The 24,453-nt window shown below is 41.6% G+C and overlaps 1 protein-coding gene and 2 long non-coding RNA genes across 6 annotated transcripts in view; 2 read left to right on the top strand and 1 right to left on the bottom strand.

Annotated features, from left to right (window-relative positions):
• The window catches only part of ex (FERM domain containing expanded), a 76,609-nt gene extending 57,548 nt beyond the window's left edge, over positions 1-19,061 (bottom strand). Inside the window, exons 1-2 of one of the 2 annotated variants that reach the window (XM_022843021.1) lie at positions 18,435-19,061; positions 18,187-18,332 (exon numbers count right to left, since the gene is read on the bottom strand). The gene's annotated coding sequence lies outside the window, so the exon portion shown is untranslated. The remainder of the gene's footprint in view (positions 1-18,186; positions 18,333-18,434) is intronic. The other variant, XM_022843024.1, reaches the window with a different exon arrangement.
• On the top strand, positions 291-13,272 carry LOC111265959 (uncharacterized). Of its 3 annotated transcripts, none has more exons than XR_002683790.2 (3): positions 291-382; positions 10,735-10,953; positions 12,918-13,272. It is a non-coding gene; the product is annotated as an uncharacterized LOC111265959 (long non-coding RNA). The 3 variants fall into 3 exon arrangements; XR_002683789.2 differs by lacking the exon at positions 291-382 and adding an exon at positions 1,545-1,795 and having other exon boundaries at positions 10,735-10,936; XR_002683788.2 differs by lacking the exon at positions 291-382 and adding an exon at positions 1,545-1,795.
• LOC147752738 (uncharacterized) lies at positions 15,884-19,141 on the top strand. Its single transcript, XR_015313269.1, has 3 exons — positions 15,884-16,066; positions 16,236-16,354; positions 19,055-19,141. It is a non-coding gene; the product is annotated as an uncharacterized LOC147752738 (long non-coding RNA).
• Positions 19,142-24,453: the final 5,312 nt, after the last annotated feature.

Here is a 24,453-nt window from a genome sequence, read left to right as displayed (position 1 = left end):
TTTAGAGTTGACGATCTTCCATCTCCCATTACTTCGGTGCCTTCAGCGCCATTTCAATCAGCCAGCAACCATTATCTCCGATATATAAATGGGGCCAGCGTTGATGGTGACACAACGAACGAAGTTCCTCATCTACAGTCAGCGTGAAGACTAGTCCTGTCTCTCCTAGTATATACCTAGCGGCAGGATGCATGGCTCTGTAACATTCTGCAACGGATTTCCTGCAACTGTTAATGTTCACGCACCTATAAATGTGCACATGACGCAATGATACTATGACGCCAGCCAAAGTAAGCGTCGCCATTTCTTAGTCGATTGCGCACAAACTTCACATTTGAATTGACCCACGCACGCTTATAATGGAAAAAAAATTCTGGATTCAGTGAGTATCGACCGGTGACAAACGTTTCGCGAGGTTCAACCTATATCTAGGCTATGCGTGACATTGATGGGAGCATTTAGTAGAAAAGCTACAACAAAAAGGGTGCAAGGCGGTGACGTGATGTGAAATCACGTACGCATAATCTATGTGCTGTTTACCTTCTTTATAGGACAGTTCCAATGGTTTCCTATTAACCAAAAAAAAGCATGAAAATGCTTAATAAAAACCGCTGTCAACGTCGTTTCTTGAGCGGTTTCCGTGACGTAATTTTCAAATTCGGTTAATTATAATATAACCCTTTCCTTTAAATCAAATGCTTCCTTGACCATTCTATCTTACAGCTAGTTTCCAATACGAAATCGTCTATCCAATTCAGAATTTTGTACCTAGATTATAAAAAAAAAAAAAAAAAAATCACGATTCAGTTTTGCTATAGGCCACTTCAATAGTCACACAGATCGCCGCCATATCTGTGTGTTGTTTCGCGAGGCCAGATGGCCGCCCTCTAACTGGAGTGGTGCATACGCGACTCTGTAGGCACCCACATGCTTTCCATCTGTGCCTGTTTTTCTGTGTCTTTGTATGGGTGCGGGTGCATTTAGCTGAGTTGCTTTCCACATTAGCCTGACCGATCAGTCAAGTCGACAGAAAGAGATTGTCGCCATAATCCACGCGCGTTTTCTTACGCTATTGGGTCATATACAATTTACGATCCTGATGGCACTACTTATCGGTCCGCGTTGGCCTATTTGTTTGTCGAATCTTTTACTAGCTTCCCGTTCACAACTAACAGTACCTCGGGAACTCTATCAGCTGTTGTGGTTCATTACGCCGTCGTCTGCGTGATGTTTCCTTTATGACACCGACAGGCGGTTTGTTCGATTCCGCTGCTTCGCTAGACCCCATGGTGGCGTATGGTGATTAGTTGCAGCTTTACCGGTTAATAGAATTCTGCATGTACATTATCTCGTGCTTCTTAAGCATGGCACAATTTTCTAGGATGTATCACACTATTCTGTCTATCAATTGCTCCGTTACCGCTCACAGGTTGTTCGCATTTGGGAGTCGACTTAGCTGTCTTTGTCAGCGGGCTGTAGTTATTATCGAAGGTGAGAGAAAAACTCGATTTTATAACAGCGCATATATGTAATAGAGGAATCCTGATGGCACGTCAGCGTCGATGGATTAAGTGAGCCACTATAATGGGGAGCAAGCGTTTGGCAGACAAATCAATAGTATACCAGCGTAGGAGTCTCTGCTTTTTGCTATGGTAACCAAACATTAGGTCGTTCCAGGTCAATGCTAGATGGTCCGAAATGTAGCGAACAAAAATTGCCGGTTCGGTGAACTATTTACAAAATGCTAGAATTGTGCTTGGACATAAGTCGTATTGGATATTTTTGCGGTGTCAAAGTGAGTTTACTTGGAAATTTTCGCCTTAACCTTGGCCAATTTGCTGGTAGAGCGATTGCCTAGCCCTGATCTAGTTCGTGGAGTAGGCAGTGTTGAGGCTGTGTAAGGTTTGCAGACTATTCAAAACCGGTAGGGCAGCCATCAAGGTGTTTATAAATAGACTGATGCAGAAAAGAATCTATAGCGAAAAAACTGTAAAATAGGGTTATTAGTAGCAATTAAAGCGTTTGAGATGTACTTGAGTTTGACGTTGTTTACGAACATATTACCTAGGACAATATTTGGTAGTTACAAATTGAGTAGTTACACAGGAACACGGAAAAAATGTTATAATTTCTTTGAGGTTTAACTGGTGTTGCGTGATACGTATCGTCAACAAAGCCTTACTCCCGAATTAAACATATTGCCGACAAAGCTTTCATTCTCAATTCAAATCTCTCGCTCCATTGCCGGAATAAGTTTGTCATCAGTTACGATGTCCTTAACAAACCACCAGTTTATGATTGGGTCACCTTTGCGTTCACAGCTCATTTGAGCTTTGGAGGCACATTTGGTAGGACAAGTTTACAGTCGTCAATCAATTATTTAGAACATCAGCTCACTTCTAATCAGTCTACTATGATATAACCAGCTGCACTTCACAAAAAACAAGTTTATGCATAGGTGGGCATATAATCGTGTCTTCGCATTTATCCTATAAATTCATCATATTGTCGCGAGATTCCTGATCCATGCCTGCTTATACTGTACCCCGCATAATTTCTATTTTTTTTATAATACCTAAACTATATCACACTACAGGGTTCTATCACTCTTATACAATGACACCTTCTATGCATTATAACGCTATAACATTTGAGACGTGTCGGAACAATTATTTTCAACGAATTAATCTACCATTGGCCCGCCCAGTTACGACCTGGGTTGTGTAGCCTCTTTATCAGTCGTACGTTGCCAATTATATAACTTAGAACCGAGAGTAACTTTGCACCGATTATGTATTTAGTTCTTTCTTCCGGCAAAATCAATATCGTGATATCAGTGACATCTGGTGGCGAAGGCTACCCTATGTAGACTGTCGTGACCGCGCACTGGGGTTCAGTTAGTCGATCTACGCATTACTGTCTTTGCTACGGAAGCGTCATTAATCATTCACAGGAATCCGCTCGAAGTATGGCCTATAGTTCGCTTACCGCTGAAGGATTGTACTCAGTCGTGCCTCAGATGCTTACTGTCTCACTCAAATAATTGTCACGTTCATGTTCGACACTTAGCAGGCTAAATCAGTGCCAATTTCTCTATCTGTGCACATAAACCATATGCAAACTCGCTGTCCCTATCCTATACGGGTTTAATGCTTTTTCATACTGATGCGTTTTCGCACCGCCATATACGCGAAGCTATGGTTATATATCATGTATTCTATAAGTCGTTTTAAGAAAAAATATATATTAATTACCTAACTGATAAGGCGAGCATCGACGCGTTGTTATCAATGGTCGCTAGCGTTTATTTTAAATTAGAGACCTATGATATGGAAAGGAACTTTGACCGCGCGCTGCTTTATGCCAAAATCCGCGCGTAGAATTTTGCAGAAGTACGAGCGTAATGATGGAGGCTGAAATGACGATGGCTCAGGACGACCCACTTCTCCAAAAAGAAATTGTCTTTCCTTGGACGAAATGCGCCGTTGGAATCAGGAGGGCGAGGCGACCCTATCCTACACTTTAGACTCGCTCTGACTGGTTAGTTTAGGATGAGGCTTAGCATAACCCCGTAAATGGATAAAGGTTCTTAGCTCGTCATATAGGGTTTTGCGACTCATATGTGTACCCGTTTTAAATGTAAAAGTCATGACAAAATGTATACATTTATAAAAAAAAATTCTATATATTTATAGAAGTATACACAACTATAATACAACGTATGCAGATGCCCTGACATCACCATGAAATTGTATACCCAGTTCTATTGTTTCTACTAGTATGATAACGTATTCTCCGCGATCTCCAATAGGAGATTAGGGACGAGTCAGCAGCGACAACTATAAAACAGCAAATATTTTCGAGTCATTATATTATGCATAAAAACTAAAAGCTGAGTTTTTCCTTTTTTTTTTTTCAAATGAATTCCATGTTCACTTGTCTGCTGTAGCTAGACGCGTTCAGCTATTAGCCACACGTAGCTAGTCTCCTCTTAATGTCGTTATAACCAATTTCTATTATTATATTGTACGAGATCATATGGATGCTACGGGGCATTTTCGTCCGGTCTCGCTGCCCCTTTCCACCATTTAACAGCTGCACGCGTCAAAAACTACGTAATATCGTGGTTAAATTCGGTTGGAATTTAGGTTGATGGGCCTATCTGTCAAGCGGCCTTTGGTTGATGGCGGTCTGTTTTGTATGCATGTGTGTTGTATTTCGCTAGTAATCGATCGACAGCGCCGGAGACCCGGATTTCATTCACACTATTGCCCATCAATAGAGCATTAATAAAAACAATAGCAGCGCTATAACTCACAGTCTCATAGGTGCGAGGGGTAAACGGGCGCAGGGTGGAAATAACATCGTAGAACTGCGGATGCTGTCTGGGTATTCTACGATTATTCGTGTGCGATCTGTAAGGCTATGTTACGATGAAAGCAGCTTCTATAACGACAAAACGAACTACATGGCACAATCAAATGGAATAGTGGAAAACATGCCTTTGTACACATAGGCTTTTACGAGCGAATCCAGCTGACTGTGAAATTAAATAACCTTTTTAACTGGTTGGGCTAAAATGATGATCTTTTAACATGTCTTAGAAATACTCCTCTTTATATTAGCACACGTCTCCCAGTGTTTTGAACAGCCGTATACCTACCATTTACGTTCCCATATGTAGTTTCATTGCCAATGATTGCTTGAAGTAAATCAACTGTGATATCCGTTTCCATCAGTTGCCCCTTTCAGGACATGCTAAACCCCGAATTCAGCTGTACTTAAATCGGGAGAACAAGCGGGTTAGATATCTCTTTTCTCAATCTAGCAGGTTAATGAGGCACGGCGTTGAGTTCCGGTGTTCTGTTCAAGTAATCAAACGGCGCGTCTTCGATTGCCGTGCTAACGGTCCGTGGGTATCTTGGGGAACTTGAGATAACGGGCTACATTTATTGTTTCATTTTCGACCAGTATCTCATAGTCGCGCATACCCCTAATGCTCATTGCAGGTATTACATTTAAATCTGCTCGAATTTGCCGCCAAGTTTTTCCTTGTCTTTTTTCCAGAACAACGCTATTCCCGCGCCTGGTCTATGTCCGGTTGACGGTAGTGATGAAACCATATATTGAAATATGCTTCAAGCCGGTTCATTGTTGAGTATAGTTACGCAAATTCTACCTGTAATATCGTCCTATGCATTTCCAGTTAGCCTAGGCTCGATTCATATGGCCTGCAGAGCCCTTAGACTCAAGGCTATGCTCTCGTGAACAACTCCCTTCATAGCGACAATGTGTTTTTGCCCCACTATCTGGTTACTTTTGCCGCTGGTTTTTAACATTGTCTCTATTTTTAGAAGGTTTGCGCCATTTATGCTTCGCTTAAATTTTTATAGCCTAATGTCTTTACCCATCTTCGATAGATTTCCGTAGCCCTCGAGGAAAAAAAACTTGGCTATTGAGCGTAATTTTTGAGGCTGAAAGACGTTTCTGTTTCGAACTCACTTCTGGTAAAGTACGGATACCTAATCAATTATTATATCCGTGAATAATAATACCAGCGTTTAAAAACGGTATAGCTTCAAAAAGAGAGTAAAAGAATGAAAAAAGCTGATTCAAATTTCCTAATATAATCTAATGTATCTTTGTAAACTAGTATAGTTAAATGTCTTTTTTTGTACATAAAAGGACGCACGCATCACAAGCAATCGTCTATAGGTGCGACTAGACGCTTTATGCTCATTATGTCAATGGTATATGCTCATATGCTATTACCTATAATGCGTTTGCTTTCTGTAAAAACACCAAAACATCAATGAGAACATAAGCCTATTCCAAGCGCCACCTCGCGTCTACCGCTTGAAACGTTTTTTCCACTGACGCTAACCCTGTCTACATGCGATACATAATACACGTTTGCAAGGCTGTCCTTGCTTTCTTTCTTGGTCGCCCAGTCACAAAATTATATAAGACTGTACTGACATTCCTAATCGTATCAGCATATAGAAAGATGGTCATAAGTGATGAACCAACCGAACAAAAATACTGAACATTACAGAACAGTTTGGCAGAAGTCTATGAAGACTGAAAAACGTAACACCCTTCACCCCTCCCCGCGCCCGTGACCGGTGATATTCCTCGCGTTTAATTGGACCGTCGTACTGTTGCTGACTGCTGACATTCCCGATGCCCCCCGCACAAAACGACGCTTCGTCGCCTTCCCTTTTTCACCTGTTCAGCCCATCTATTTTTAAATTCCATCCGCTTATCGCCCCCTTTTCTACCCCATCCTACATTCTCCTGATCGACGCCAGGGTCAATCGTCTTTTTCCACGAACCTTTTCTAACCAGTTCATCGGAATTCGCCCAGAGACATCACGAACAGGTCAAACTGGGCAAGGCATTATACCATTGTCTCAACTCAAGTCACAGTCAGAGCTGATTCTTTGTCCGATACGAACATTTTACCAAAATATCAGAAAGCTTCATTTTGGATCAACGGATCGAGCTGCAAACATTAAGGCATACATTCCGTTGCTCTGTCGGCGTCACTGTTTCGTGCTCCTGTTTTTACATCCTATTCGCGCCACACGAAGATGCCAATAATCCGGCCGTTGTACTTCGTTGTGCGGTGCGATCTGACTTACGAGTTATGTCGATTGACGCTCTGATCAGCGTCGTGTTCCTTCTAGTGTTTGGCGCATTATTCATACCACACATTCTGTTACATGCTACAATAAGCAGCGGCTTAATGTTACAACGCGTTGCACGCAATGGAGACAAAATGGAAAGATGAAGATCACAGATGTAATGTTGTGCAAGTAGGCTAAAAAATGCAGAGGCCCTGAATAAAAATGATTGACTGTTAGAAGTAGGGGGTATCTTTACCATTTCACGTTCACCAAAACAGGACATAAAAAAATGACAGAGGTAAAAAAGAGTCAAGTTCGGAAGCGAGCAGCAGAAGACAGATGAAACATAGATGCTATAGTCAAAAGCTTGAATTCTAGATGCTTACAGCATCGATTATAGTAGCGAACTGATCTTTCTGGCTTGAAAACTTCAAAGTGCGTGGTGTGCTGGGGCTATGCTAATGACCAGATAATTTGCTTATTCACAGACAATACTGGCAAGCACTAAGGCGGAAGCCTCACACGCGATACTTCCATATTTGTCTGTACCGTAATTAACATCAAGCTTATAAACTTCAAAGCTTGGTGGCGACATGTAGCCCACCTGGAAGCCTCGAATCGGTTACTCATCGAAACGAGTCGATATTTGTACTTCCGTAAGTTAGGCCGAGTTCACGCTCCTCTGGCCTCGGCGCGTTAGCTCTCCTATGCTTCTCTTAGCATGTTTGTCTTTATAAAATTAGAAAAATCGTTCCATTGTGCAGCGAAATCACAAGCACACTTATCCAAATGGGAATACTAGACTGGGTCTAGCCATTTATGTTGTGATGTGAACCCAACACTAGGATTTATATGCGATTAGAAAAACTATCGTAGGTCTGATCTGCATAGCAGGCGATGTTACTTAGAAGGTCAGGGGCGATAGGGTAAAAATCGCCTAGTCGTATTGAATAGAGAGACCACTGAATGAACTAGAAAAGATAATAATAAAGAATAACTATAAATAAATTTATAGTACTTTTTTACTACGTTTGTGCACTATGCGTAACCGGGTAGTTTGCTTCCAATAGGGAGGTGGTCAAGCATTACTCTATTTCTTTACAATATGAAACTAAGCAAAATGCCAATTATCACTTAGTATTTTAGCCCGCAAAATAGTTCAGAATAATTGTCACCCGTTTCACCTCATACCGATACCGTATTTTCGGTACTTCGTCCTTCTCAACATATGCTAACAATAGTAAGAACAATATCGATGAAGGGGACTAGGACTAAAACATTTTTGAATGCAGGCTACGCAGAATACAAGATATCTCGGACGATGCGTCCTACTTTAAACAGTTTAAATAATCGAAGTTATTAATATAAATTATGACCTGTTGATTGATTTACATTTATAAATGATTCTCTCCTTCGGTTACGTCAACGTTAGAGTAGACCTAAATAAGTGCTGCCATTCGTTTTCGGTGGTAAATATGGCGCGAAGGTAAATAATCCAAATGTTGAAGGTACATGATAAGGGCATCGATGGACGACAGCGTCGGCGAGAAATTTGATGGTATTTCGCTAGGGAAATACATTGTAATTTATATTTACATTGATTATAAATAATTCACACTGTTCATCTAGCATTTCGCTCGATCCGTGGCAGCACATTACGAAACCAAATCTCCATACATACAGAACGCAACGTACATAGATCTGCATCAACAATTTTATATCTATTATACAAGAAAATATGAATGTTTTCAAAGTTTGCCGCCAAAAAATTCAAAGAATTTCGCAGCTGTATTTGTTCGGTGTATTTTTGTAGTCTCATGTTGGCGCAGCCAGCAGTACGCCTCGTTGTCAAGCGCCATCGAGCCGCACCTGGAAAGAGAAAATCTCGACAAAGTATTTCTACTGATTATGCATAAATTATATTTCAATTCATATTAGAGATTGTCGTTGAAGTAAGAAGGGACGCTCGGTCCCATTTCAGTGTTAGCATTTTGTTAGCATACTTGAAAAGATTGGGGCACGTATACCAAAAACATCGGAGCCAACTAGGGCATATGGTTGTTAAAGAATCAGGGAATCAAGATCGGAATGTGACACTGTATACGTGTGATCGGAGGATTGAGCGAGTTAATGTTGTTAAAAGATCTGTAAAAAAAAACAAAAAAAAAAATGGCTATAAGTTTGGTTTGACAAGGGTAATTCAAACAGACCTCGACTCTTTCGCTTTGCATGGAAATCGAGTGGAGCGGAAAGACTTTGTTGGGGTATTTAATGTTCGATTGAAGACCAGTACACTCACTAGGGTAGCAATGGAGTCCAACTGAATAATTCACGATTTTCCACAACAATTGTGACAAGAAGAGATAATTGGTGACGATCGATGAGAAGAAAACGAAAACGATTCGCTAGAATGCCTTTCTCAGATTAGGCAAAATGCAATTTTTATCCTTACGTTTGCGTTCAAATTTCGGTAGAAACTGCGTAATTTTGTTGGCCTTTTGGCCCAATCTCACGTCAGTAATACATCCCGTTTCGCTTGGCTGTCGCTGCCTAGCTTATCTGCCCCATGTTGCTTTTAAGACATCATAATTATTGTCAGTAGGACCCGTTCTTCACATTAATAAATGTAGAATCTGTACGTTCAATGCCGTACACGTATACTGCCTTGCTTTCCACGTTGGCATGATTTTCGCCGATATATTTTAGGCTTCGTCTGTTAATTTTGAACCGCGAAGCGGCGTTACACTGTGGCACTATGTTATCATGCAGGATTTTACATTGCTACATAAATGTAACAGAAGCCAGCGCATGTGCAGATCATGCTCATGTGTTCCTTATAGAACCACCGATGGTGAGATTTAAATTGACGGAGCAAATTTCAACAAAAACGAATCGATCGAACTTCGACCTAATCAAGTATCGATCCTAGTGCCTTCTCTAGGTGCCTAATTTGGCATTCACCTGTGACGCCGCATAGTTACTAAAGAATATTAAAGCCGAAACGGCTAAAATACTCACTCAACCTGTTCACAGTATTGCTTTCTAATCGGTGACAAAATAAATGTGTTGAATTTCTAGTTTAGTACTGTCGTTTGAGGTAATTTAGATTCAAAACCGGGCGTAGCTACGCCTCGTTTCACGCTGATATAGGCCAGCCGTCTAAAGCGATGCTTTCTTATCTTCTTTTTGCAAACTTAAGTTTAATAGAACAATTTATCATGTAATCCACATTGAGTACACGCAGCTGCCTCTTACATAAAGCAAGCTGCGTAGCCTAAAAGAATCCACCTTGCAGTGAAGCTGGCTCATGTTATGGACCGGCAAAAATTATCACAATCACTCGAATCATAATACTGCCGATTGGCCTGAAGTCCACACACTTCACCAGTGAACAAAGTGACCCATGTGAAACGAAACCGATCGTTTACTTAGAAATTTCATTTCATTCGCGATCCAAATATGCAAATGTCCGCGTCACGAGATCACTCTTTTAGCAGTTCTTCACCGTAACACCAACAAACGGTACCTTCTTCAAAAATCGTTTATATTGTAATTCGTATTGACGTCATCACGATCGTGGTTTTTTTTTTTATATCCTTCTACATATTATCTAACATTATCTTTGCTGCTAGCCGTCCGTAATATTGTCAATAAAAAAACAGACCCACCGGCCTCCCTTTCAACTGGCTACTGATTACTGTCCAAGAACACTCCACTTTTTGTAATCAAATAAACGTAAAAGTAATACAATGGGACCGACTAACTTCGGCTCCCCCTACCGCTTTCGCCATCCGTAACGTTACGTAAGGCATAGGCAAAAGATCTACAGAAGAGCATGGGCGTGAACGTAAGCGGAAATGCAAGATCATGAGAGAAACTCAACAAATAGCCTTCGTGGAAAGTAACCAATGACAATCAAATGCTGCGCTCCGCGACGGAAATACAACGGCAAGAAGTGTCACCCATCTCGCATAAAGAGTCGTCGAAAAAAACTAAATCCATACAGGGGATGCACAGCATTGTAGTTGTAAGCCTACGCTGGGGTGGTGATTCTAAACGTACACAATAGAGAACTTAAAATGACCTTTTTTTATTTTTTTGTTAGTATCGCATTTTAATAGATCGGTAGATAGGCAGAACGTGAGCGGAACAACCATGTCAAGAATGGTCGGTCAGTTTGTATTCGGAGATGTTTTTCGTGAGTGACACGGTCGAAGCACTCTGCAAAGAGGATTTTTTCCGTCAACCGTCGGCCTGGCGTGCGCCATACTGTCAGCCGCTGGAGTCTTCTTGGATACCATTACTTGGTACGAGGAATTCACAGGTTTGTCCTGTTAGATCCAGATTCAAACATAGAGGTGTGGTAAGACAAAATACCTAATGTAATTTTTTCCCAGCGCAATCGTTAGCGACTATTTCTATTAGTTTTAATTTTTTTTTTTCAACAAAGTAGCTTAACCGTACGATTGATTCTTTTCGTCTTGAAATCAAATGAATTTCATTAAGTTCTTTCGAACGATCTGCGATGAAAGCATCTATCTATTTGAGATTTTACAAAAAGGTCTGTGAGCTGTTTTGTCGATTTCTATACAGTTTAAATGGCGCAACAAATTTCACCGAAAAGTCATCGGCTTTTCCGTCTACTTGCCTCTGTCAGCTAGCAAATGAAATGGGCGTAATAAATTTACTCGACGTTATACTATTTCTTTTCGGTAAACACCAAACCATAGCTGGGTTTCGCTGTATAGCCCAGTGCTGGATTACAACATTTCCAATGCTCATAGTCGCGAGATCGACTGGAACGACGTCAGCCATCTTTTTTTTTTCGAAGAGAAAGTTGCTACTTGAATAGAGATAGGTGCCTAGATGGTGTTTCTTGACTGAGTTTTCGCTTTTTATCGTTGTATATATAGTCTACTAGCGAGATGTACAGAAATGATTAGTATGTCTGGGTGTGTAGATACTGATAGTGTAAAATAATCAGCCATATTTAATCTAATAACCAAAGCAATGTGCGTCAATAGATGTTTACTTTATATTGTGTATATATACTTCTCTCTTTTACTTGATGTAACTTGTTTCTTTGTGACAAATATTGCCTATGCCGCGTATCGCCAGAGTGTAGTGCTGGCCCAGACGTGATACAGGGGTAACAATTACAATCTTTAGTCTTAGTACCGTTCTGAGTGCCTTGAGACGTGAAGGTTTTAGTAGTACAAGACGAGCCTGTCTATGGGCAGTTGGTCGATGGGTTAGATGTGATTGAAACGTACTGAAATACGTTTAGGATCACAACAAACTATAAAGTTACCTACCGCATGTGCTTTCAGAAAGTGCGCCTGCATTTTTTCAGAATCGAAACATGACTGATAGTTATCTCTGGTTTTCTTCTTAATATAAAGTTGAAGAAATAACTTTGTCAGAGGTGACCTAGTGAAGTAACACGACCTAGACTTGTCATTTGTATATAGACACAATCATGCACGTGCCAAACCCCGTATGCCTGTTTTCTACTTTTACATTGTTTAGAAAACCTAGTGAGTTGAAAAATCGATGGGTCAACTTGAGCCTAATTAACTCAATTAATCGTCGAAATTTAATAATAAATACTACTTGCCTGTATATGAAGCACGCATGTGCAAAAGTCGGTTCGAGACCTTGACCTTGAATTCGTTCGCTCTCGAACGATTTACATAGATACCTTGTTTGCCAACATCCTAACGACGTTGAAAAGTCCACTTGTCGCATGTAGCCTTACACCCTATACTTCGGTTTAGTTGACTACAACGCCTTCTCAAGGAAGAAGCATTGTCCCATATAACGATATAGCGAGTCTCCTATATAGTTACGTTCTTCACACAATTATAATGTTTACGATTATATTACTACGAACAATGCCGCTCCAGCAAAAACCTATCAAGGTTTGAGAAAGCGTGGATCTCCAAAAGTAGCGCGCCTCCTGTTTCAATTCATTGATGGTTCTTGAACATATGCGATAAACCAGCCGATTCTACAGGAAATCTGCTTCAGCAACGTTAGCAACCGATAGAAAAGTTTACAGACATTTGTCCCTTTACAGAATATCTGCGCATTTTATGTATGATTTTTCTTTTAATTTGGACTACTTGAAAGACCGTCAGGTTAACATGATTACCTTAACTAGATGCTTATGGGTTGGGGTTCTGTCTGGGCCACAGTAGTGCATGTAACTAGGCCAATAGTGAGCCAACTGGCCCTGGTTTGCTGTTGCACGCACCATGAGCAATAAGGATTGAACTTTGCTTACAGATGCATGGAACGCACATCACTCGGCATACATGATTTTGCTATTTTCGAAAACGAAAAGCTGGTAGTCGGTAGCAGAACTATAGTAACCTGTTGGTTCTGCGACTTCGTTTCGACATTTCGAAGCCGAAGGACAAAAGAGGATAAAATCAGTTTAAGCCTTGAACAGCCTAAACTGAGCCCGAAGACTGTGCGGCAAGGCCTGCTCAGAGTCATTTCTATTACACGAAACTTTGTGCATCGGATCGACTAATCAAAAAAAAAATACCTTCGTTTTGCCTATGTATAAGCGAGAATCGATTGCTATTTCAGGCTACGGCCTAAATAAAAGCCTATGAGAGATGAATATATACTATGATCGATTTTAGCCTCTTTCAAGCACACTGAGGTATCGTCATCAGCAGATGTTGTTACTATACTTAATCGAAATGTTACCTTTGTTCTTCCATTAATACACCTACCCACTATATAGAGTCTGTGTTGACTCATTCGAGTACGGTTCACTTTGTTGCAGTTGTGCGACTATATAGAAGCACTGTTTTATGCTAGTCGAAACTTAGTGTTATAACAGTAACTTCAATCGGTTTCTAACGTCGATCTCACCTACGCAACTATGTAATCATTAAATTCGTAATTTGAAGGAGAACATGAGGTATAGATAGATATACTTCGCGGCGATCAGCCGCTTTACAAGTTTGGTGATAAGTGAGTTACGATTGCTATGAGTGAAATCCTTGTTCAATAATCTGTTATTTTTTTAAATTAATCTTAAAGAGAGCCGTATCTTTTCGTAGCTGGGCAGTGTAGCGCTCCGCAACTGTTGGCCATATATACACACACTGCTTTCGTAGCGCTATGGTGGACCAAACGTTTTTTAACAGTTGTATAATCTATTCTCATATCGAACGCGTGCATGTTTAAAGAGACCAATGGCGGCTAGAAAAAGTTCCGCTGCGTCCAAAAATCTCTAACTGTATTAAATATTCCGTCCGGTATCGATATTAGGCATTTCTCCAGCGCGAAACGAATTTCGGGCTTGAAACTGCCCCATGATATTTGCAGGCTAATCCGTCACCCACTAGGCTACCAGAGCGCCACATTATCAAGTCAATGTCATTACGTAAAATCTTCCAGATTTCATTTTTGTTCGAACCCTTATCAGCCTCTGAAATTTCGGCTATTTCAGTGAAAAGTCACAGAGGTCTATGACGTTAAACTGGTGTTGCTAATAACTGTAGCACCCTTGCAATCATCACGATATTTTCATCTGTCTTTCTATGGATTTTAATAGATGAAAATTTTCTGCCCAAGTTCTTGATAGCCGTTTTTTGCGTGTTAGGCTATCTTCCACATATATAGATAGACTGAACTTGTAACGTACTGTGGTGACGTTCTAGCCTAGCACTATTTTCAAACGAGCGCTGCAATAATTTCTCATCAACCAGATCGCATCTACAATCAAGCAAATAATTTGGTTGCCATAACATAGTTAAGCGTTCGATCGCCAGTAGTTCTAGGACGCGGACGATTTCCTTACAGCGACCTGAATCCGTACAAACGTACCGTTTGCCTGGGCCCGGGAAGTTCTGAGTTTTTCTCGAAGTCCTTGAAGCGTTGTACAAAAATTATTGTGAGATCGTGTAAAGACCCCTTTGTGTAAAACTATTTCAAAGTCGACACTTGAAGAACGGAAGATCATTGTGAAACTTCCCGTAAGCCGTACCTGCTTGCCTCCTGTTATCCTGCGACTATTTTTACTAAGTCTTAGTTCTATATTTAAGGCATATTCGATGTGAAAATATTATAGCTGAGAAACAATTTTGATATATTCCCATCTAGCACAGCGGAAAATTTTGACAAGATACATAAAATTTAGGTAGATGTCCATTATGTTTGGTATTTTTTCATCTTGTCGTGCATTAATTATATCATCCGAAAAGCCAAAACTCTTTCACAACAGACTCGTTCTCGACCTGCAACAGTAATTCTAGTTTTTCTCTTTAAATTGATATCTGGATGGGTAGATCCGGCGCTCTTGGGAACAAGCCAAATAACGCTATCACTATGGATCCGTCACTAAATGCCGCTGTACAATGATGAATGCTGGTCATTGATGTGCCTTAGATGTTTAATTATTTTACACATCGAAGACGCTCAGCAAACCTAATTCTCTCATTTTCAAATGACCGACCGCCAAGGTTGCCGGCTTGTCTAACAATATTGAGGTGTTACGGCTAAACAACATTTTTTTTTTGTCACACGCACGTTGGCAGAACTTCAGTCGAGTCGATCTTTAATAAGATATCCATCGGCTCCAACGCGTTAGGTACTTACCATATTTTCAACCATATTCTGGCCAGCGGATCCCTTTTAGCAGCAGTGGCACCGAGATCGCTCAAACTCATCAATGATGTGTGGTAAATGCTATTTATCGTAAATAAGCCTTTCTCTTTTGATCTGTATCTATTTCAACGTCTACGAGGGTTCGCCCAGCTTTTCTTTGAATTGATGGCTAAAACATTTGGTGGTCGTTTATCGCAAATCTTACTTTGGACGCTGTCGTCATTCCAGGGGGGCCCCGGACTGTGTTGTAGTGCTGGGAATAGCGTTGCGGTTACTTGTTGTTGTGCTGTTCCGTATAATTTCCACGTTTCGACGTCGCGTCTTCAACACAAAACAAAACAGATCTGCTACGGTTTGGCGCGAGTCGCCCCTGACACCATACCGGAAAATAGTAGGAATTTTCAGTTCGAAACCACATACAGTCAAAATATTGAAGCACTTCTTCTATGGGGTTGCGGAAAAACTCACTAAAGTCAACCGCTATGGGCGGGATCTCTATTATTACCTGGCTATTACTTACGTCTTTTACTATCAGTTCGGTCGAATGCGGATGTCGTCGTCGTCGTCGTCAATTCCATTGGGACCCTAAACACGGCAATTAGACCGCTTGGCCTTATTGTCTTTTACTATCATACACGATATGATAACTGTATTTATCCCGACTAATCTGTATCTGCAGAAAAATAACGCTATGGATATTCATTTACGGTGTATTGCAGGCAGCAGCGAAGCGAAGTAGTAATATTCCTCGGAGTCAATTTACTTCTAGTGAAGCTCTCCAACTCGCGCCATCGTTCTAAATAACATAGGTGCTCCTCAAAATCTAAGAAACATTGCGAGATTCAGTAGCCACAAGGGAGTTTCCTCAACTGCTATACTATATCGTAGACACACTGAACAGTAGCCGGCTTTTAAGGAAGTTTAGCATTCATCTTATCTCGCCATAATTATGATCCTACTCTGCCGTTATTGTTGCAGCCGATTAGTACGCTCGAAAAAACGGTCTAAATGTCTGAAGTTTTTCGTCGAGCGCGAAACGAACTCTGTCTTCGGCCGGATTCGAACCCAGACCATCATGCATCCCTAAAGTACAGCACGTAAGCTCATTGTCCATTATATAATCCATTACGTACGAATCCCACGCTATATGTTATCATTCCTACATGCTGTTTTGCGTTCTGGAAAATTTGGGAATCACGGAGTATCTATGTATGAATGTCGCAGCCACACCAACACATGAACTTAAACGTGCATAGGAACGATTTTTTTTTTGTCAATATTCTCTATCATAGATAACCATATATATAACATACATTGGCATAATGTAAAGCTGATCAGAGACAGATTGTCTTTTAAAAGAGCGCACTCAATATAATTGGTTGTATCTTCACGACAAACAAAAGAAGTTTAGTCATCCGCATTTAGAAGATAAGTCTAAGGCTGTACTGCAACGGCCAAGAATCAGTCGTAGATAAATTAAGATGCGACTGACACTTCGACGTCGTCTAGTCCTGAAATGATATAGTACATTTACCCTAGAGGGCCATGGCAACAGACTGAACTTGATGAAACGAATCATGTGTCTGAACAAGCTTATAGACGCCACACGTGAAGAAATTTCGCTAAACAGAAAATAACCTTCATGGCCTATTTCTGAACTAACACTACGTTTAAGTTCAAGACTCCAATTCAAACAAGATGGCGTTTAATGTTCGAAATCATCTCTTTGGTAGTAGATATCTGATGACATATAATTGAGAAACTGGCCGCATTTTCCGACACGTTGACGACCAAATAACCTCCTTAACATCATCACCAAGCATTTCCGAGGCTTCAGATGTCCGCCGTGGATAGAATTTTACTAAACCCGCGGTCTCATGGGAACAGGCCGTGTAAAATCTAACTAGCGCCCATAAACACGCGGTCGCTATCGGAAAAGGAACGGGTCGTTTCATAACGGTGTGTGCAGCGATACGATAACTTGACACGACACGAAACTTGTGGTTTCTGGCTAACTTTTTTCAAAAGAGCTGTGCTTACGTAATAGCCTTTTTGGACGCTTGCCAAGGTAGTAACTTTAATGCTTAGCGGTAACGCAGTTTGGCAGTTACACACAGTACTTTTAGACCACAGTTTTTTTGGTATTTACACACAAAATATCCCACGTATAGTACTAACCACTCGACAAGCAATCAATGCAATTATATATACTTTAATTTGGCTGGAAGAAATCCCTGTGCTTATGTGGTAGCTGTTTTATTATTAGTAGGACACTACATGAGGCCCTCATGACCTAAGCCCCGTCCACAAAACTTTCTCGGACTTAGAAGTTGCATTTCAATCGAATTGAAATCTCTACGTAAGAATCAACCTTAAAACCAGTCGATATTCTGATTATGAATGACGGTCATGACGACGTCTTTGACCACAAATTGTCAAAGCATTTACCTTTCAGAATGAATTGAGCAAGACGATCGGATTCTCCGACAGATGGTCTACTCAGGCAGTGATTTACGCCTAATACCTGATTTAAGCCGCCTATTTTAGAGCACATAGAGGTTTGGCGGGATACCACGACCCGCCCCTAAGGGTATTCCATCATTTCTTCTACGTATGTTCTTCGAAAAGATTCTTCCTTTCCGTCTCGACTTTTATATATAAACATAACATTTCTTTGTATGCACTCTAAAAGTGCATATGTACCTTTTGCTAACTTATATATATTATTGGATATATAATTACGTGACATAAAACCGCGGCTTTTTATAAACTTGCATTGGTGCACGGGCAACGCATGATGTTTCTCATGTAAAAAAACCTTTCCCGCGCATGCTTTTTTTTCGGCTGAGTCTTCAACAAGTTTTTTCTTACAGCCGGATTTAATATAGAAGATAGCTGAAACATTTCTAAACGCTTCTGATATGCTTACGTATATGTAGGAGTCCCTTGAACGACGCGCTGTCTGCAGTCACTCTCGTGGTCAGTGTACGCTCTCATAGGGAATCCGTGCGCATCGTGTATCCGCACACAGACACTGCTTGACGATGATCGTGAAGCTGGTAGTTCGATTTCTGTCTGATAAGGAAAATTGCGCGAAAAAAAACTAGTGACTATAAAATAAAAGCGAAAATTACTCGCTTACTCTATTGTATAGCTACAATAAAAAAATGCACTCACCAAAGATGAGCTCCAGCGTGGCCTTTCTGATCTTATCAGCTGTGAGGTCCGTTCTGGGCTGGCTACGGTGGCAGACAAATCCAAAATGTCAATGAAATGAAACTTTCACGAAAATCCACAAAACACTTTACAATACATTTGAACAGAGAGACAATTTGTATTCCAGTCGATGTAATAATGGATTGACTCCCATATCAGCTCCACTGGCCAATATCATCAGTTTTATCACAAATCCCGTTCGTATAACTTCGTTGATGTACGACACACTCTGTTGATCTATCGTGTCACGAAACAAATCTCTCCAGAAATAACCGATAAGAATTATTAAGTTGCTGCTCGTAGATGAGCGGGCAGACACCGAAAATTCTAAATGTATCAAAGCTATTTATATGTAAAAACAGAGTCATTTGAAAACAGGCTCAATCAAGTACGACTGTTAGCTGCCACTGTCCCTGCCTGTCACCTATCAGATCGGCCGTAACGTTTTACGTTGAGAGATGAACCTCTAGGATGCGTGTATCCGACGGTAGAGAACAGAGACACGTCAACGAATACGTATAACTGTTTATCTTCACATAGTAACAATAACAAATGAAGTTGCACATAAATTTTCTTCACAGTTACACTGCTGCGAATAATCGTTGGTTGGTGGACGCCAAGCGCTCCAATCTCTCCGAAGCACTCTGGATCACCCTTACGTTGTTTTTGACAACTAGTATCGAAGCTGTGTCGCGCACGCACCAGGACCGTTGTCTTGGTAGCGTCTATTCAAACGACGCGCCGTTCACCGGTCAGTCTTCGCTTGCTGTTCTTCCCCTCCATCGAAGGCTTCAACATTAAAGAAGATAAATAAAGCAGAGACGTACTCTATTATTTATCAGACAAACGCTAAACCCATTCACTTTTATCTTGAACAGACTAGCTCTTCGGTTAGGATTGTTAGCCTCTGTGCACTGTTCTCGGCACTGAGGATCGAATGCGCATGTTTGACCTTCCTTCCGATTCGTGATGGTGGCACTGATGCTACAGTTATTGCCACCTAACCGCCATTTGCCTCTCTTGCGGTTGCACTTTGTAGTCGCTAACGAAAAACCTGCAGCCAGAGTTTTATCACGTGACACGAACGGCTCCCCACAACTAATGCCAATTTTCTATCGCTAGATTTGCTGCTTCAGCCAAAATACAAATCATTGTATCACCAGGTTATTGTATACAGCATCAACGAAACAGGTTGGCACGTAACGTAGCACATCAGACTGTATCGTACCGGTGAAGCCAGTCAGACCCAGCGACCGAACCCTTCTTTTTTCCTCAGTGCAGAAGCGTTTCTTAGAGCTCTTCTGTACGTTCGCTCGAGAAGCAATCGCGTTAGAAACAGTCACAGCGACGGCCAACTGGAATGCATCAGCGGCAAGCAGTCGCCGATCGCAGCTTCAGAGTTTCGCCCGCGTCGAACTAATACTGGAAGCCGCTGTCCTGTATGTCTGTGATTCGTTCACTGTCCTGCTTGGTCCTGGGATTCACTACCCTACTACTGCTGCAGACGGACGGCCCGTCGTGTTAGTTTGTTTTCGAAGAGCGCGCCTGTTCAACGCCTTCTCATGGAAGCTCTGTATGCTTATGCGCCTGATACTCAAGGGACTACCCGCCCTGGCCACCCCATTGCCTTTACCGTTGGCTGGCGTCAGTTACCGGTTCGTTTCACATGTGACTCTTGCTCTAGTCTTTCTCCCTTTTCGGGGCTGCCGCCTCTCCTCACGCCTGCTCTACTACGGATGCCATTGTGGCTGCAGTTCTCCACGACCGCACTCCGCGAGTTGTTACCGAGCACAGTGACTGACAGTCGACCTTCTGTCGGCTGTGACACTACTATCGCTAATAGTACGTCTTCGTTCGTCACTCGCTGTACTGACCGCGTCGCTACGGTGCTCCGTGACCAGGGTAGGTCTGTTCGTCACCACTCGCTCGCCGCACAGATAGCAGCAGCGGTCTGAACAGCTCCAAGGCAAAGGTAGTACTATAGCAGTTGTAAGCGCGACAGCCGCGAACGGCTAATGGCTAGCGCCCCCGCGCAGCTAGACCAGTCGGTGGTGAGCGATCGAAGAGTCGGAAGCTTTACGTTCCTACAACCAGATGGCGCTCGTGAGCCGAAACGGTGTCGGCCGGGGCCGAGAAGCGCATTGCGCTGGCGAGGGCGATCCCCAGTAAGGAAGAGCGAAAGCGCCGGTCGCTTCGATAAGAGAGAGAGAGAGAGAGAGAGAGAGAGAGAGAAATATTGTAGCGGTTAGGAGTCGTTACGAATGTCACTTTTAAACGGGTGGCGCGAAACGTGACCGATAGGAATGACCGGTCTAGCGTGGGGTGAAATAGGTCCGTAAGTGACTAGGTGTGCACAGGCCGATGAGGAGACCACAGGTCAAGCTGTCAAATGCAGTGGTGACAGCCCAAGTGTACGCGGGCGCAAAATGAATACATGTGGCTGGTTTTACCACTATTTATATCGGCCTCGAAGATTGAAAGAAGGGCATTGATTATTTAACTTTAATTATTTTTTCCTTTTCAGATTAACTACGAGAAAGTCTGCGTGTGCGAAGCAGGTCTATATAATCGATATATGTTATTTATATAGGCAGCTTTCTGTTATAGTTTCTACAGGTAGCAGAGCTGATAAGGGTGTGTTAATAGTCAGGCTAATAAAGCAGTTAGGGCCTAAGCAGGTTGACAGTCAAAGCAGTATTTGATCGTAGGCGCTATTCACACTGCGTGTACGTACGTTTGTAAGAAAGCAGCGAAGTATGACCCAAAATAACTATTTCCTTATGTAGACAATATAGGGATAAAAAAAATCGCTGGTCCTCGCTAGTTATGCCAGCGTCCGTATGTCGTCCGCGGCGACAAGCAGTTTCGTCTTTTTTACTATTTTAGTGAACTTTTCTAGATGATATGTTGGAAAAATAGAAATTCATCTTTCCGATTAGTTTTTGCAATTGGCTGAACTCTATAGATATCAGTCAATTAAATTTTACTCATTCACCTCTGCTGGCACAACTTCACAATATCAGAGAACCATTTAAATTGTTTCGTGTCATATCGTTTTTTTAGCAATTTTGCTGAATCTATAAAATGAATTTTAGAGATTTCTCAAATGCCTTAGAGGTGGTATCAGGGGCAATGGGCGGCTAGATGTCTATCACAATTTTTCTCGCACTCGGAGCCTCTACATGTATTGTTAAATTCGTTGAAAGCTAGCCTATTGTAGAGTCCATGGTGGAACCTATGTACGGCTAGGTCACTAATGACACATCTGTTTAAGCGATTAGTCCCTTTTCACAGGTTGTTCATCATCTCACCCAAAGCAAAGGGATCTATGAATATGGGAGCACAATATCGGTCCTCTTTCCATAGCAAGAGCTTCTTAGGCCTCATACGATCGTATACGTATTTTAAATACTATCGGCCCATTTCTTCACACAACGCCTTAGCTACTTTTAAAAATGCCTCGTGTAGTATACGCTGTGTTTATTGCTTTGCGTTTTTAATATTTCTAGATGATGCAGAGCTAATTTAACGTTCAATGATTCTTTGACAGCACTATATGCCGCTGAAGATGGTCCTACGAGACGAATTTTAGTTATGGCTAAATCGGTCTAATTTCCTAAATTCCCTTCGGAGCTATAGTAAAACTCTTAGACTTCCACAAACACGGAAAACCGAGTGTGAGCTTGCGGCAATATTCAACATGGCCAATAACGGAGTGAGCAACATTTTTTTCTAATGTCGTCAACAAAACTGTGGTGTCATACTTTTCTAAGATTTGCGTATCCGACAGCTCATAAATACGTCTAGGCGGACCCACCAGTGATCAGCGTCAATTCACCCATCATCTTCTTACTGTACAAGCCGTTCTTAGCGTTTCAAATTAAAGTTCGACGCTCGATAATTGCAATCTTCAATATCACGACCATGATGCGTATTAATCCATGTTTAACCTATTCCTCGTAAAGGGTAGCTACGCTCCTTTTACAGTTCGGCTTCAACTCACCACTAATTCTATTCTGGTTCAAAAGCCGTTGTGCTCCCTTTCGGGTCACGAAATGCTCCATTGAGTTCGAACTCATCGGGTCAGAAAAACAATCAATTCACTATGCTGAACGTGGAATTATGGTCTTTTGGGCGAAGATAAAATGTTTAGTTCCCTAAGCACCCTTTGAGTAATACTGTTGGGCCACAAAACTCGCATCGCCCTCGGTAAAGCTATCCCGTATCGGTACGACAGTTTTCTGACCACGCGGAAGCTGAATAATAAGTGTCGAAAATGCGGGTCTTTTCACCCTACATACCCACGTATGGAGCCCAAAGTCGAAGAAAGAATTGTGACCTCAACAAACGATGGCCTAACCAATTGCACATAAAAAATCAGAAGAGGGAAGATACGCTCTAAAGTGACCATTACGTTCTTAACAACCTAACAATAAGATCCTCTATTTTTGCTATGCTTGCCATTCACTGCAGCCATGACATTCAACTTCCCTCCTGAAGGAGAAGTATTTGTTTAGTATAATTATATAAAAATCATAGCTGGGATAGGTTAAGCTAATGCTGTAAATATATAAATGAAGAGTGGCCGAACAGGTTGATATAGTGTGTGCTGTTCGACGCCCAAGTCCGGTTAAGCATCGACGCTTCGGATCAGTAACTACAGCACCAAAACCGTAACACCCCTAGAACCTGGGCGTCGCAGTCGATATCTTTCACCATTCGTCGACTACCGTTTCGCTTAAGTTCCGCGACTGTTACCTGATTCCTGTCGTTGGACGGAGTCTAGCGCTAAAATATACGAGGTACTAGACGAAATTAGGGAGGTCGGCTAGAGCAAGCATTAGCTTGAAAAACGCGAGAGTTTTAACTTGACCATAATTTTGAACCAAACGGACTTGTGTGGCTCTTGTTGTCGAAAATTAAAATTTTCTCAGAGACTAGGATCAAGCCTAAAACTAGTTTTTAAAGAAGAGGGATTGCTGTTGCTCGAAAAGCTTCTAACTTGAAAAAAAGAGTACATGGATCGAACGATAGAACTCTAGAAAAAAATGAATAATGAAAAAGGCAATGCAAACACGCGTACAATATTACAGGTCCATCTGATGGTGCGGTAGCAACGCATTTGCTTATTAAACATCTATGTTTCGAATTTTACGTCCGATATCGACGTTAGACATTCCATCAGACGGCTGATTCCCAGTATGAAACGAACTGTGTCTATGCTCGGGAACGTGTCCCTAAGATTAGCAGGCACATACGTTACGCGCTAAGCTATCACCGGCAGGCTTACTGAATCTAGAAACTCTTCGTGAGGTAGGCTAAATTTGAAGGCTGGTATAAATCTACCTCGTTCCTCTCTGCTGGGAGATAACCATCTGCGCTGATGCTTAACTAAGCCAGTATCCAACATAAAAACTTGAAACCTTTATTTAAGAAGAGATCTTAAGAATCGCTTTGAGCTACTGCGCTACAAATTGGTCCCACTACCGCTATTATAAAACGACTTGGCTTAGAATAGAAGTAAACAAGTGCTCCCTTCACGTTTACAGTAGAAATAGACCTGGGTATATCAAGAATTTTTTCAAACGATAAGTATATAATAGTTTTATTTATGACAAGTACAATTTCATAGTCATAAATAGTGTTGCAGTAGAAGAAACGTAATATTTGCTATTAGATTCATCGAAGGCTCGATATTTTTACGTGGTGGGTATCACAGGACGTAAGTACTAGAGCGAGCAACAAATCACTTTGCGCCGTATGGCCGGTGTAACTTTTATAGCTTTCCCATCCTTTCGGGTGGCAGCTTGCCGTGCAATTATCGGCTGGAAATATATAGGAGACCCGCTTTGAGTAGTAGAAATCGAGAAACCGCAAAATTCATCATTATGCCAAGCGCAAATTTCAGCTCTAGATGTATGTATATTATGCTCCGGTGAAGTGGACGTCCACTCAGAACTATCCGTTATGTTTGCCAGCT

Source organism: Varroa jacobsoni, unplaced genomic scaffold (assembly GCF_002532875.2).
Source record: "Varroa jacobsoni isolate VJ856 unplaced genomic scaffold, vjacob_1.0 scaffold_1034, whole genome shotgun sequence".
In the NCBI taxonomy this organism is placed as follows: Eukaryota; Metazoa; Arthropoda; class Arachnida; order Mesostigmata; family Varroidae; genus Varroa; species Varroa jacobsoni.
Note: the sequence above shows the minus strand (reverse complement) of the source record. Positions and strands in the feature narration are given on the sequence as shown.